This window comes from Trichechus manatus, unplaced genomic scaffold (assembly GCF_000243295.1).
Source record: "Trichechus manatus latirostris isolate Lorelei unplaced genomic scaffold, TriManLat1.0 scaffold00018, whole genome shotgun sequence".
NCBI classification, from domain to species: domain Eukaryota; kingdom Metazoa; phylum Chordata; class Mammalia; order Sirenia; family Trichechidae; genus Trichechus; species Trichechus manatus.
In genome coordinates, this window is record NW_004443954.1 from 24,018,869 (window position 1) to 24,034,080 (window position 15,212).

General features: G+C 44.8%; 1 protein-coding gene across 2 annotated transcripts in view; it reads right to left on the reverse strand.

Annotated features, from left to right (window-relative positions):
- LYN (LYN proto-oncogene, Src family tyrosine kinase) overlaps positions 1-11,345 on the reverse strand; it is a 159,767-nt gene extending 148,422 nt beyond the window's left edge. For both annotated transcript variants that reach the window (XM_004372586.2, XM_004372585.2), the window contains exon 1: positions 11,158-11,345. The gene's annotated coding sequence lies outside the window, so the exon portion shown is untranslated. The remainder of the gene's footprint in view (positions 1-11,157) is intronic.
- Between the last annotated feature and the right edge of the window lie 3,867 nt (positions 11,346-15,212).

Sequence of the window (15,212 nt, forward strand, 5' to 3'; positions counted from 1 at the left end):
AATGGTCTGACTGAGACTGGAGGAACCCCAGAAAGCATGGCCCCCGGATTCTCTATCAGCCCAGAACTAAAACAATTTCCGAGGCCAACTCTTCAGACAAAGATTGGACTGGACTGTGGGACATAAAACGATACTCATGAAGAGTGTGCTTCTTAGCTCAAGTAGATACGTGAGACTGAACAGGCAGCTTCTGTCCAGAGGTGAGATGAGAAGGCAGAGAGGGTTACGGGCTGGTTGAATGAACATGGGAAATCAGGGGTGGAAAGGAGGAGTGTGCTGTCACAGTATAGGGAGAGCAATTAGGGTCACATAACAATGTATATATAAATTTCTGTATAAGAGACTAACTTGAAATGTAAACTTTCACTTCAACTACGACAATAAACAAAAAAAAGAAAAAATGCAATTAAACCCTCATTTAGTTGCTATCTTTATTCAAAACTTTTAAAACTACTGAAAATCATTAAGTGAAAGACGTGCAGACAATTATGAAATTTGACTTCTTAAAGTTTCTTTTTTACATACATTTGGTATTTATGGCATTTGAAACAACTGGAAGAGCCAATGTGGTCCAGATAGACAAAATCAACTCTTAATGCTGCCGCATTTGATGGTATTAATTTTCTTTTTTCCTGTTGCTGTAGAATTGATTTCGATACATGGTGACCCTATGTGTGCGGTGATGAAATTAATGACCACAAACTCTATATTAAAAATTCATCTGAGGCCAGGAACTGTGTCTATTACTTTACCAGAAGCCTCGTGGTTTAAGGTTCATCCCTCCATTCCAGGCCAGGGACTCCTCCCCTTCCTGGAATCCCCAGACTCTTCCACTCCTTTGTCTTTCCCCTTAGTGCCACCAAGTGCCTCTGTCCTCACTACTACCAAGTGCCCTGTCTTTCTGTATAGCTGTCTAGGACACCACTACTCACACTCCGTGGGCACCATGTTCATATCCCCATGTCCCCACTACTTGGGCATCCTGGAACGCAGACACCCTGCTGCTCGCTCCTGTGATCTCCTGGCTTGCGGCAGTTCCTGGAACCTAGTGGGCCGATCAGGAGTGCAAGTGACCTAATACTGGCACCTCCAGCAAACACCACTCGAGACAGGAGGGTTTATGATTGACCCCCACTAGACTCTGAACTTCCTGTGGGCTGCGGCAGTATATCAACTTTGTGCTCAATATGTTTGTTGGTGGAAGGAAGGAACTGGGTTCCTCCTCTCTGAGAAGCTCACAGTTTAGTAAGAAACAAACAAACCCACTGCCATTGAGTCAATTCTGACTCATAGCAACCCCATGTGTTACAGAGTCCAATAAGAACTGCTCCGTAGGGTTTTCTTGGCTGTAATCTTTACAAAAGCAGATTGCCAGGCATTTCTTCCATGGTACCACTGGGTGGGTTCAAAATGCCAACCTTTAGGCTAGTACTCAAGTGCAAACTGTTTTGCCACCTAGGAACCTTCTGGTAAAAATAGCTACCATTTATTATGTGCCTACTGTATACCAGAAACAAAGCTAAGAGAGTAATCATCACCACAAACCTGAGAGGTGAGTATTATTATCATTTTTTATAAATGAAGAAATGGTGAGATTAAGTCACAAAGTGGTAGAGCCTAGATATGAACTAGATACGTCTAACTTGGAAACTGTCATGGATTGAATTATGTCCCCCAAAAAACGTGTGTATCAATTTGGCTGGGTCATGATTTCCAGTATTGTATGATTGTGTACCATTTTGTAATCGATGTGATTTCCTTACGTGTTGTAAACTCTATCACTATGATGTATAAAATGGATTAGCCGCAGTTATACTGATGAGGTCTACAAGATTAGTGTCTTAAGCCAATCTCTTTTGAGATATAAAAGAGAGAAGCGAGCAGAGACACACAGGAACCTCATACCACCAAGAAAGCAGTGCCAGGAGCAGAACGCATCCTTTGGACCTGAGGTTCCTGCACTGAGATGCTCCCAGACCAAGGGCCGACTGATGACAAGGACCTTCCTCTAGAGTTGACAGAGAGAGAAAGCCTTTCCCTGGAGCTAATGCCCTGAATTTGGACTTGTAGCCTACTAGACTGTGAGAGAATAAATTTCTCTTTGTTAAAGTCATCCACTTGTGGTATCTCTGTTATAGCAGCACTAGATGACTAAGACAGAAACCCATTTTCTTTCTCTCATATTATACTAATGCCCTGCAAATTTAAAATTAATAATCCCTCAGAGGTACTAAACACAGTAAATATTCAATATACTATATCTGGTTATGCAGGTAGTTGTTCATTTTTGACCAAATATTGCCATTGCTAGTTAGGGTGATGCTTTTACTAAATTAATCATATATTGTAAGAACAATCCCAACACCAACTTGCTTCTTTAGAACACATTCTTCTTCTTTTAAATCAAATGGGAAGGACTGACAACCCCACAGAATGTAAACCTCAACTCAAAATTGCTCTTTTCTTCAACAGTGTTGACACCATCCAGAAGGTTTAGGTAAATGTTCTGGCAAGATCATCACCATCTAGGCCAGTTATCAAGCACCTACTTGCAAGTGAACGTGAAAAATCTAAGTCTTCTGTTGCCATGTAAAACAGCAATAAATGTTATTTTCTATCTGCAGATTAATCGGTGTGAAATTCGCTTTTAGTCCCTCAGTTAACCATCCACCTATTCAAAGCAGTGAACGTGGGCTCAATGTCTCTCATTATTTGGCAACATCACACTTGACTTATTATGAAAGAGTCTAGGCAAGAAGTTGCCAGTGATGGAAAAAAAAATTGATTTCCCACTAAAAGGCTCCAATGATTCTCCTTCATTTACACAACAAAATCCAACATTTAACATTGCCAACAAGGACCCTCCAAGACTACTTGTCCAGCTTTATCACCCACCTCCCTAAGAACAATCTCTTGTAACACTGAGGCACTCGCAGTTCACGATTCAGCCCTGTTCCTTTCCAGTACTGTCCTCTCCTGGGTTTATGTGGTCTTCTGCCCTTCAAGGCTTCCACCACACATGCTCATTGTACTCAACCCTTAACGTGTCCCTGGCTCAAGGCAGGTGAAAACTCAAGAAATGTTTGCTAAACTGAATAGTAAATACAACAGTGGAAGCCTCTTGAAGAAAATGTTATCTCTATTTACAGAAGCAGGACTTGTAAACATTCCTGGCAGATTAGTTCCTCCTGGGGTCGGTCTGCTTACAATTGTACCCGTCCACAAAGACGTCATTCTCGCGGCTTTTGCTCCAAAGTCCCCGGTTGCTTCTATCTTCCCTCTGCACTCTGCTAGCTCTATTTCAATGCCCACTACACCGTCTTTTTAAAATAATATAAGTGATGCTTGTTTTTCTAAATGAAGATGTGTAAAAGAAAAAACAAACACAGCATTCACCCATCACCCAAAACTAACCAGTAGCATAGCTTATAGATCCTGTGTCCCATAGAGAGCTATTTTATTTCAGAAATGGCATCATATATTATGTACCAGCTTGTGTTCCACTTTAAAAACATCTTTTCACAACAGTAAGTGTAATTTAATGCTATCTTTTAAAATACTTCCCAGGTATTCCACTGTATGCACGTATCTTAGTTTGTTTAATACAAGACTTTTGAACCTTCAAACCCCTAATAAGAATTTGCATTTCTAACAAGTTCCCTGCTGAGAATTTGTATTTCTAACAAGTTCCCAGGAGGTTATACATAAGAATCACCTGGGGATTTTGTTAAAATGTAGACTCTGATTCAGTATATCTGGGGTGGAAATGCAAATTCTCAACAGGGAACTTGTTAGAAATGCAAATTCTCAGCAGGGGTTCAAACTCAAACGAACCAGTTCGACATCTCCACTATTGGATTGGAAGTCGCTGTAAGTCAGAATTGACTCCACGGCAACAGGTTTTTACTGGACTGGAGAGTCCTCAGGTGGTGCAAACAGTTAACATGCTCAGCTGAGCACTGCTAACCAACCAGCTGGAGGTTCAAGTCCACCCAGAGGCACCTCGGAAGAAGACCTGGTGATATACTTCTGAAAAATCAGCCATTGGAAACCCTTGGAACGCAGTTCTACTTTGACACACACGGGGGTGCCATGAGTTGGAGCCAACTCAAAGGTAACTGGTTTGGTGTTGGGCTGGAAATTGTGAAATTGCTGGGTCTGCGGCTGTGCAGTTTTAAACTCTGGCGGATCTCGCCAAGCTGGCCTCAAAAAGACTATGCCAGAAACATTACCAGCAATCTACGAGGAGGGACCGTTTTACTAGACCTTTGTTTTCATTTCTTTGCATACAGATAGATGTGCATTCAGCACAACGTAAAATATACTTCTTAGCATGGGATGCGGTCAAAGTTTGAAACCACTGCCCTATCCCAAGAATTTAACTAGTGGCCACACCTTAAGGAATTTAAGAAACAGCACTGAGCCACTGTAATTAGGATTAAGAAAGTATTATACTGCCTGGACAATAAAAAATTTCAACACATCTACTTGGAGTTTTGTCATGATTTCCAGGATGGGGAATTTCAAAATGTGCATCTTTTTGTGGCTTAAAAGTTGGGTTCGGTCACTCCTACTCTCCAGTCTACACCGACTAGATTCTCTCTCTCTCTTTCTCTCTGAAAATGGACAGAGCAGAAGGAGGTTAGAAGAGCAGGAGGGTGATAAGAGAGGTGGGGCTGCAGGCAAATGGCCGGAGGCATCAGAGCAGAAGGAAGTATCACTTCCTGAGGCCTCCCGCCGCCTGCAGCTACAGTTCTCCGTGACACAGCTTCCCCGTGGAAAGCAGAAGTGGTCGTCCCTCTCCAGGCAGCCTCTCGGGGACAAGCTTCTGCAGTCCCCTTCCCCCCAGCCGGGGTTCCCACAGTAAGAGTGGAGGCTCCCACAGGCCAATATACCAAAAGGATGTCACTGCTTTTATTGGAGGCAGAGTGAATACAGGCTCATCACTTCCCAGCTCGCCCTGCAAAAAAGCCTTTATGGCTCCCCAAGATCTTTCACCAATATAGAGAGGAAGGAGAAAGAGGAGAGGAATGTTGTTGAAGAGCTTCCCATCAGCAAGGTTTGGGAATAGTGAGAATGACTTTAGATGCTCACAAAAGGTGGGGGTGGACAGGACAGTATTTGACTTCGTCTGAGGTGTGAACTGTAAAAGGGAAATGAGACAAACTAAAGACCCTTGGGGCTACTCCAACAAAGAATTCTTCCCAATGTTCTACAACTCCACAAAAGCAGCTCCTAGACCATTAAGAAATAGCCACCCCAACTGATTCCGTAAATTCATCCCCATTTATGTGATTTTATAGGACAACTTCAGTAAGATGTCTTAGCACTGTGAGCAATTAACACAGTTACAGTAATGAGGCTAATCCCTACGGTCAATTCATGTCATGTTCAATTCATGGTTTGAAGGAGGCTTTACAGGCTCTATTATATGGTGGGGAAAGGGATGAAGAGAGGAGCCAGAGAAGGGCCACTGGAAATATGCTGAGAGTTAATAAAGCACAATAAAATAACAAGTTGGAAGAGTTCTATACAAATTAAAGCTACATCCTGATTGTAAATACAACTTTCAAAAAATAGCTTTGTGGCAAAAGAAAAAAAAATGGATGTTGAGGATGTTGATAGTTTATTCAGTAATAAGGGAAAGTGGAAAGCAGAGAACAAGAATGAAGAAAAAGTTCAAGAATGAAGAATAAACACTATTCTAGCTCCCTGCCACTTGTCAACACAGATGAGCCTTTTCAACACATCATTCCCACTAATGATTTAAACTTGCTATTTTAAATTACAAGAGAAGCTATCTTAAAGAAGGTCCAAATCTTTAAACTGGCCTGTTCCAAACTTTCTAATTTCTCCATTAGCAGACTTTCACATCATTTCCTACACTTGGGCTTCTCCCCAAAATGGGAACTTATTCAAAATAAATTTCAGAAATGAAGATAGTGTGAACTCAGAGTTTCACAATTTAAGTATCAGGAAACAGGGCAGCTGTAAGAAATTTTTCAATATTTCTGACTAGAAAAAAGAAAAAACCAACTTCCTCTTCCATATCCTTCTCCTCTTCATGGCCTGCCTTAAAGGACAGGAGGCAATGTGGTAGCTATCAGATGGCATGTGGCTTCGGACAGTGCTTGCACACAGCAGGTTCTCAGTAAATGGTGCTCACTGGTCTAACAGCCACAAAAGGAGGCTCTGAGGGATCATAGAGATGACACTTCTAGCAGAACCTGGAAGGCATCTCCTTGCAAAGTATTGTTGGGTACTTCTGTAGTAACCAAGAAGCATCTGGTAGGCCCCAAGGCAGTCATTAGAGCTGCTTTTAGGACAACCAGCTAGCCTCCATCTTAACAGTAACCAAGCCCATCTGCTCCTCATGCAGGAAGTAGTGCTAGAAGGCACAGAAACGCAACTTCAGAAGACAGCTGAAGTGCCTTACTTGCTCATCTGTCCTGAGCAGTTGGTCACTTAGTTCAATTACCAATGGATAAAAGGAAGTTACCTTGTGATTCTGTTTCAAAAATGTTTATTAAATGATAAATTAAGTTTATCTGCATTTTTTAGAAATTGAGTAACTACTACAGGTCCAAAGACAGACAAGTGGGAAAAGCTCTAAAGCTGGAGCCAGAGAACATATCCAGCTGTGCCACTTAACTGGGCCTGTGACCTTGGACATGCCACCAAACCTTTTTTTCTGCATCTCTCCCTGCCTACCATGGCAAGAGCGTGATGGTTAATTTTATGTGTCGACTTGGCTAGGCTATGGTTCCTAGTTGTTTGGCCAAACAGTAGTCTAGCTGCTGTTAACAGAGTATAAGTCATCTCTCGGTATCCGAGGGGGATTGGTTCCTCCCCTCCATTTCTCAGATACCAAAATCCACAGATGCTCAAGTCCCTTATATAAAATGGCGTAGTATTTGCACATAACCTACGCACATCCTCCTGTATACTTTAAATCATCTCTGTTGTTGCTATTTGGTGCAGTCGAGTCAGTTCCGACTCATAGTGACCCTATGTACAACAGAAAGAAACACTGCCCTGTCCTGCGCCATTCTCACAATCTTTGTTATGCTTGAGCCCATTGTTGCAGCCACTGTGTCAATCCATCTCGTTGAGAGTCTTCCTCTTTTTCACTGACCCTCTACTTTACCAAGCATGATGTCTTTCTCCACGGACTGATCCCCCCTGATAATATGTCCAAAGTAATCATCTCTAGATTACTTATAATACATAATACAATGTAAATACTATGTAAATAGTTGTTGTACTGTATTGTTTAGGGAATAATGACAAGAAAAAAAAAGTCTGTACACGTTCAGTACAGATGTAACTATCATAGGTCAAACAACACAGTATACATCAACAACAACATAACATTTTCTTTTAATGTTTTTGATCCATGGTTGATTGAATCCCAGGATGGGGAACCCATGGATACCGAGGGCTGAGCATAGTTACGTGTGATTAAATCAGTTGGCCTTGGGTAAAGTAGGTTACCTTCCATAATGCAATCTAATGTAATGTGATCAATCAATCAGTTGTGACCATACAAGTGTAAGGTGGGTCCTAAACCTAATCACTTCTGAATTATAAAAAGACCAGAATAGACACAAAGAAACACACATAAGGGGAGGGAAAGCCACCAAGGAATGTGGCTACTGGGGGGCCACAGCAGCTGAAAGAAAAAAGGATCTTCCTTACAAAACGGCTTTGGGGTGGTATCCGACCTCCTCTAACTTCACAAGGGGGAAGGAGAACCAAGATCAACAGCCCAAGGCTGATTCCTATGAGGCGGAGGTCAAACATGCCTCCTCTCTCCACCATCTTCACCAAATCTCACACCAACCGTCCCTCCCACAGCACTCTCCATTGGGTTCGATAATTCACTGCAACGGCCACACAGAACTCACAGACCATACTCACAATTATGGGGTTTGTTAGGGATGTAACAGTTACAATTCAGGCTCAGGAACATAGTTCTTCCACCAGGATAGCCTCTTCCCAGCCGTGCTCGCAGGCCCGCTTCTCTCTGGTCCTCAATCTCTGCCCAAAGGCACTCAGCCTTCTCTCTCCATGGGCCAGGAAGCCCACCATGCTGTTTCCTGCTGCTGAGTCTCTGCTGTCAGGTCTCTCCTGCCACCACTTCTCACTGTCTTTGAGGTTACAGCTCGCTCTCTTTCTCCTGGGTCCTGGAGCTTCTCAGCACAAGGATCCCAGGTCCAAAGGACATGCTGGCTCCTGGCTGTTCTTCCTTGGTGGTGCTAGGAGCCTCTCTTTCCAGCCTCTGGGGTGGCTCATTTCAAACCCAGCAGGATTGCAAAACTGACCAACCTCCCTGGTGGGCCACAATTACCCTATCACACAGTCCCGCCCAATTACCTGGATGGTAGTTACAAGACCATGGCTAGAAAGGCCACACAAAAAGCAATCCATTACACTGCATTCCCGTACCAGCCGACAGAGAATTTCCCCCTAGGGCCATGCTCCAAATTTGGACTTCCATCCTCCTGAACTGTGGGAAAACAAATTTGTTTTTTAAAGCTACCCACTTGTAGTATTTATAGTACAGCAGCACTAGGTTACTAAGGCAGGGACCACAAAAGGTTCAAATGAAATCAAAGTTGAGGGAGGCTTCAGAGCCCCAGACAAGCAGAAGGTGTTAGCACCATCATCACTAGGAAGAGCACAGAGAGGTTGAGACGCCATCAAACTCAATATCAATGTGTCATTGATCAGTGTTAAGGATTGTCGGTAACCCTTCAATATTAATACTAATTCATGCCTCAGCACTTGGAGTTCCCGGAGACCATCAGTGCAACTGAGCTGTAGCAATGTTCCATGCTGTAGACATGTACAAACTGCCTTCCCATTATACAGATTTAAAATTAGCATGAGTTTATTTATGGATAATGTTTTAATTTGTTTTTGTTTTTTTTAAGTTACAGTTCCATATATTAACTTGAACTAGCTGGAATCTCAGATGGTTTGATTTATTTCTGAATACAAGTATGTATGGTACTAAAGGGCTATGAAAGTTACTGATTCATAAAACTGTGCTGAACCACCTTCCTGCCAAAAAGAAGCTAAGGAAGGCAGGAGATGGGAAGAGGGATATTACAGAGTCTCCCCCCATTTTTGGAACACCAATTACTATAAGAAGAAGTGGGTTTTTTTGATTGTGCAACCTACCTTTGCAGGAGACTTATTTATTTACTTTTAATGAAACACACTCTTCCCCTTTTCCTTATTGTGGTAAAATACATATAGCAGACATCTTCTTAAGACGTCAAATCGAGATCTCTCTCTCACTGATACAACAGAGAGGGACCAGCCCTAGGCAGAGATTCTAACATGTGCTGGGGTCATGTGATGGGGTCATGTGACAGGGTCAACAAAGGACAGAAAGGGCCAGTGGGCTTCCGGGGCCTTCTGGACCCGCAGTGTTTATTTCTCTCCATCTGACCTCAACCTTGTAGGTGACTGCCTCAGATCAGGCATATCCCTCCTTCTTTCAAGCACCTGCTATGTGCCAGGCACCAGGTCTAGCATTTGGGGACCAATGGACAAAGCTTCACTCTCATGGACCTTCCATTCTCGTAGTGAACACACACTATAAACAGGTAACAAATCGTGATGAAACTTTGGTTACTGCTGTGATGCAACTGTTGGCTGAAGAAACAGCCCAACTAACTATATCCCAAATCACAGCTCTAGCAAATGGTGGATGACACCAAAACTCAAGTTTCCTGGCTCCTGTTTTCTCTTCCCTTACATCAGCCACCCTCTACCTTTCACTCAGAAAGAGGGTTACTCTCCTCTACATCCAAGAGGACCAGTTACCCACAGGTCCTTGTAATAAAGTTAAATCCTTCAAGCCTCAAGACGCCTATCTCCTTACCTCCAAATGAAAACCGAGGCACTAACTGAATCCCACCGTTTCCCAGCAGAGCTTTCCTTAGTAAGGACTTTTGAGTGAGCAGCTTGCTTCAGGTGCTGGCTGGAGAGAACATCCCTGCCCTCCCTAACCTTACTGCCGGCTGGGGGCAGACCACAGGCAGTGAGTCAAACATCCTTATTGGTTAGTTCTTAGGAGTCAGACTCCCGGTCCCTGTGGTAGAACAGCAAGACTCTCGTGTATTTATTAAGCAGATTTACCAGTAAGGTCGAGTTTTCTGAGAGCAAGGACTCAGCATAGGGGATGGGCAAATTGGCCGCGTGATCTTGGGTTTAAAGCCATCAAACTGCAAAAAACCAAGGAGCCTCTTTTCGATGGACAAAATTATTTGCTATAAATGATAATAACACCGCTTACGGAATGCCTCGTGTGTGGTAGAGGTTTTACGCGCAATAAACAGCTGTCCAACAGGTGAAGAAACCAACAAACCGGATTTCAATAATTGGCCCAAGTTCACACACAGCTAGGAAATTGCAACCACCGGATTCCAACTCAGGTTTCTGAGATGGTAAAGAAGTTGGGTGGATTTGGGGTACTTCAGACACACTCATTGGATATGCAAAGAATGAGAGCCGCACTACACACGACCATGCGAGCATGCTGCGATTGGGGACAGTCCACCAAGATAAGGCCGGAAAGTGGAACTGACGCTTACACCCTGCCCCCAAGGCGGAAAAAAAGGCAACCCCAGAATTCTTAAAATAACTCTAGCTTCCTCTCCGCGCAAGCACCGACTGCTCCTCCGCTGGGCGCAAGGCGCCTGGCGCCGGGGGAGGGTGCGCGTCGGCCCCGCGGCAGCCCCTCGACGTCATGCTCCTGCTCGGGGCCACCCAGGAGGGCAGATGCGCGAAGGGCCCCACCCCTCACCTCCGACGACCCCAGGGCCCAGCGGGGTCCAGACTGAACCGTTGGGTCCCTGCTGCGCGCCCGCTCTGCAAGGAGAGGGGCTTCCCCGCGGCACTGTGGGAGTGAACAAGGGGACAGCAGGGCGTCCATCCGCACGCCCCGTACCTCCCACCCCGCCCCTGCGCGGCCCACGGCAAGACACCTGCAGAGCCGCCCGCCCCCGCGGCCGGGCTCCCAGGCCAGGTCACTCTCAGGGTGAGGGCGTTTGGGCGCCCCTCTCCTCCAGGGCAGGGCTAGTGGAGCCAGGAAGCGGCGCGCCGCCCTATCCCGCTGCCCGCCGGCTTGCGCTCGCTACTCACCCGCTCGCGGTGGAAGTTGGGGGGCGGCGGCTGCCGAGCTCCACGGTGACTTTAGATCCGAGTCGGGGGCCCAACGGGGCGGTCGAATCCAGCCAGCGTGGGGGCGGCAGCGAGGGCGCAAGGTGGGCCGAGGGGCGCGGGCCGCCGCGGCCGCGGGCTAAGAGCTGCAGCGCGTCGGGCCCGGGGCGCCACGGCCGGGAACGAGCGGCGGCGCGGCCCGGCGCGGCGGAGAGGAACTGGCGGTCGCAGGGCTCGGCCGGGAGTTCCCAGCTACTTCCTGGTGCTCGGATTTGCATACTGGGCCCAGAGGGCGGGGAAGTGACCGTTTGGCCCCTGCCCAAAGTTTGGGGCTTTAGTGTGGCCGTCGCACAGAGCTTTGAAAGCAAGGAAACCTGGCGTCCCTCTGGGCGGCGCGGGAGATCAGAGCAGCCTCGGGTCCAGCATCCTGTAGAGACGGACCAAAGGATCTTCCAGGAGATCCTCTGAAAATCCGAGCACATCCTCGAAACTTCTCGCGTCCCCTTCCTTTCTTCCAACCTACTCTCCCAAATGTTAAGAAGTGGAGTACTGCTGGGAGCAGAGGGGGCGCGCTCTAATTTCTCTAGATGGAGAAAGAGATATACCGAGTAGATAGGGTGTCACTGAGTCAATACTCAACACAGAGCAAGCTCCTTAAAGTTTAGGCGGTGATGTTCAGGGTATTGATTAGGGGGCACAAGGGGTAGGGGAAGGAGAGGAATGCAGTGGCGGGGTGGCTGTGGAGTTAAGCGGTCTGGCAATTTCCTCAGTTCCTCAAATCCTCAATTTCCTCATAGGAAAATGGAGACACGAATGGCTTATTGGGAGAATGAAACGCCTTATTTACACAGGGCTCGAACTGTGCCTAGCACAAGATAATGGTAGTGTTTCATTCCTACTGTCTCTGTGCCACCCATATACATCAGGTGCCTGAGCAGTGCTTGTTGAAATAATGACTGCCTCTCTTAGCTCATACTCCAGCTCAATACATGCCATTTACAAATCCAGTATGTAGGATTCATCTCCGTCACAGTCAATGATCACTTGTTCTAAGCAGGATTCCATTCGTTAGGATCCCAGTTTCCCACTACGTTGAAGAAGTTACAAGGAAATAAATAAGTTACACACTGTTAGGAGATGTGGTCTTTGTATTAATAAGAGCCAACGCTTACATAGGGCGTACTGGGCGTCAGAAGGAGCCCTGCTAGAGCAGTGGTTAAGCACTCAGCTGCTAACAGAAAAGCGGGCTGTGTGAACCTACCAGGCCCTCCAAGGGAGAAAAATGTGGCAGTCTGCTTCCTTAAAGATTGTTGTTGTTACTTGCAGTCAAGTTGGTTCCAACTCACAGAGACCCCATCTATAAAAGAACAAAACACTTCCAGGTCCTGTGCCATCCTCACAATCATTGTTATGTTTGAGCCCATTGATGCAGCCACCCTACCAAGCATGATGTACTTCTCCAGGGATTGGTCCCTCCTGATAACATGTCCAAAGTATGTGACACAAAGTCTTGCCATCCTCGCATCCAAGGAGCATTCTGGTTGTACTTCTTCCAAGACAGATTTGTTCATTCTTCTGGCAGTCCAGTGTAGTCAGTGTTCTTTACCCACACCACAATTCAAAGGCATCAATTCTTCTGTGGTCTTCTTTATTCATTGTCCAGCTTTTGCATGCATATGAGGCAATTGAAAATACCATGGCTTGGGTCAGGCACACCTTAGTCCTCAAAGTGATATCTTTGCTTTTTAAGACTTTAAAAGGGCCTTTTACAGCAGATTTGCCCAATGCAATGCATCATTTGATTTCTTGACTGCTACTTCAATAGGCATTGATTTGGATCCAAATAAAATGAAATCCTTGACAACTTCAATATATTCTCTGTTTATCATGATGTTGTTTATTGGTCCAGTGGTGAGGATTTTTGTTTTCTTTGTGTTGAGGTGTAATCCATAATGTAGGCTGTAGTCTTTGATCTTCATCAGCAAGTACTTCAAGTCCCTTTGGCTTTCAGCAAGCAAGGCTGTGTCATCTGCATATCACAGGTAGTGAATGAGTCATCCTCCAATCTTGATGCTGTTCTTCTTCATATAGTCCAGCTTCTCAGATTATTTGCTCAACATACAGACTGAATAAGTATGGTGAAAGAATACAACCCTGACACATGTCTTTCCTGATTTTAAATCACAGGGTATCCCCTTGTTCTGTTCGAATGACTTCCTCTTGGTCTATGTGCAGTGTCCTCATGATCACAATGAAGTGTTCTGAAATTCCCATTCTTCACAATGTTGTCCATAATTTCTTATGATCCACACAGTCAAATGTATTTGCAAAGTCAATAAAACACATGTAAATATCTTTCTGGTATTATTTGCTTTCAGCCAATATCCATCTGACATCAGCAATGATATCCCTTATTCCACATCCTCTTCTGAGTCCAGCCTGAATTTCTGGCAGTTGCCTGTCGATGTACCACTGCAACCGTTTTTGAATTATCTTCAACAAGATTTTACTTGTGTGTGATATTGTTCGATAATTTCCGCATCTGTTGGATCACCTTTCTTTGAAATGGGTACAAATATGGATCTCTTCCAGTTGGTTTGCCAGGTAGCTGTCTTCCAAATTTCTTGGCATAGACGAATGAGCACCTCCAGAGCTGCATCTGTATGTTGAAACATCTCGGTATTCCGTCAGTTTCTGGAGCCTCGTTTTTTGCCAATGCCTTCAGTGCAGCTTGGACTTCTTCCTTCAATACCATTGTTTCTTGATCATATGCTACCTCCTGAAATGGTTGAACGTTGACCAATTATTTTTGGTACAGTGATTCTGTGTATTCCTTCCGTCTTCTTTTGATGATTCCTGAGTTCAGTATTTTGCCTATAGAATCCTTCAGAATTGCAACTCGAGGCTTAAATTTTTTCCTCAGTTCCTTCAGTTTGAGAACTGCCGAGCGTGTTCTTCCCTTTTGGTTTTCTAACTCCAGGTCTTTGCACATTTCATTATAATGCTTAACTTTGTCTTCAAGCCACCCTTTGAAATCTTCTGTTCAGCTCTTTTGCTATATCTTTTCTTCCATTTACTTTAGCTACTCTACATTCAAGAGCAAATTTCAGAATCTCTTATGAATCTATTCTGGTTTTTTCTTTCTTTCCTGTTTTTTTAATAACTTTTTGCTTTCTTCACGATTACAGCCTTGGAAACCTTATGGGACAGTTCTACTTTGTTCTATAGGGTCGCTATGATTCGAAATCCACTCACTGGCAACGGATTAATGGGTGCCAGACACTGTTCTAAGCACTTTAGATGTTACCTTCTGTCTTAGTTTCTTAGGTGCTGCTGTAACAGAAAGACCACAAGTGGGTGGCTTTATGAACAGAAATTTATTTTCTCACACTTTTAGAGGATTAAAAAAAAAAAATTGCCATCGAGTCCATTCTGATTCACAGCGGCCCTGTAAGACAGAGTCGAACTGCCCCATAGGATTTCCAGGGAGCGGCTTGTGGATTCAAACTGCAAACCTTTTGGTTAGCAGAGGAGCTCTTAACCACGTCACCACAAGGGCTCCTTTAGGAGAATAGAAGTCTGAATTCAGGGTAATGGCTGTAGGAGAAGATTCTCTCTCTGTCATCTCTAGGGGAAGATCTTTGTCTCTTTCAGCTTTTGTTCCTTGGTTCCTTGGCAATCTTCATGTGGCATCTAGCTTTCCCCATTTGTCTTTGCTTCTCTATGCCTAATCTGCTCTTTCTATATTTCAAAAGCGAGTGGGGTTAAGACCCACTGTAATGGTTAAGGTTGTGTGTCAGCTTGGCTGGGCCAAGTGTGATCACTTCCGTGACGAGATTTGATATTATGTGATCACCTCCATGATGGGATCTGCTGTGAGTAGCCAATTAGTTGAAAAGGGATGTCGTTGGGCGTGCGGCTTTCATTGAATGTAAGCGGATATTCTGGCAAGGCTTGCGGGCTTTTGCTCATTCTGGATCCTGCAGGTGGCTCCTGTTCATCTGATGTCCAGTTCTTGGGACTTGAGCTAGCAGCTT